This window comes from Homarus americanus, unplaced genomic scaffold (assembly GCF_018991925.1).
Source record: "Homarus americanus isolate GMGI-L3 unplaced genomic scaffold, GMGI_Hamer_2.0 scaffold25013, whole genome shotgun sequence".
Classification (NCBI taxonomy): domain Eukaryota; kingdom Metazoa; phylum Arthropoda; class Malacostraca; order Decapoda; family Nephropidae; genus Homarus; species Homarus americanus.
In genome coordinates, this window is record NW_024722158.1 from 6,848,162 (window position 1) to 6,849,360 (window position 1,199).

The following is a 1,199-nucleotide window of genomic DNA, read 5'->3' on the forward strand; positions in this document are numbered from 1 at the left end:
TATTATATTTCATCACAGAAAAACTGTGAAGGGGGTTAGGGGGCACTATTATTTTTATCCCATAAACAACTATTTGCTAATTTCACTAGATTCTGTGAAAGTATCTTTTATAAGAACATTGCATTAACTTGTAATTATAAAATAGAATATGGCATTAAAGTTATTTGATTATTAATAATTAATGATATAATTACATACCCGTGTAATCCCCGTCCAAAATGATGGTATCCTAAAGCAATACAAGTAAACAAGGTTTCAGGGGCAGGTTGGGGACAGGCGAAAATTAACCACCCCTTCAAATTTTGATTCTTCCATCTAGCCTTCGGATCTTAAAATGACCACTTCGAATTTGCTTCTTCCTCTAGCTTGATTCTTCCGCGTTTCCTTTTGATGAGAGGAAGAAGAAGAATAAGAAGGGATTAGTGTTTTGATGAGAGGAAGAAGAAGAAGGTTTATGGGGCAAATTCATATATTTCATCACAGAAAACTGTGAAGGGGTTAGGGGCACTATTATATTTTATCCCATAAAACAACTATATTTGCTAATTTCTACTAGATTCTGTGAAAGTATCTTTTATAAGAACATTGCATTAACTTGTAATTATAAAATAGAATATGGCATTAAAGTGTTATTTGATTATTACTGTAATTAATGATATAATTACATAAATTCGTGTAACTCTGTCCAAATGATGGCATCCTAAAGTAATATAAGTAAACTAGGCTTCAGGGGCAGGGTTGGGGACAGGTGGCGAAAAATTAACCACCCCTTCAAATTTTGATTCTTCCATCTAGCCTTCGATCTTAAAATGACCACTTCGAATTTTGCTTCTTCCTCTAGCTTTCGATCTTTTCCTCTGCGCTTTGATGAGAGGAAGGTAAGAAGAATCAAGAAGGATTAGTGTTTTGATGAGGAAGAAGAAGAAGGTTTAAGGGGTAACTATTATATTTCATCACAGAAACTGTGAAGGGTTAGGGGGTACTATTATATTTTATCCCATAAACAACTATATTTACACTCTCTACTAGATTCTGTGAAAGTATCTTTATAAGAACATTGCATTAACTTGTAATTATAAAATAGAATATGGCATTAAAGTGTTATTTGATTATTACTGTAATTAATGATATAATTACATAAATTCGTGTAACTCGTCCAAATGATGGCATCCTAAAGTAATATAAGTAAAACTAGGTTT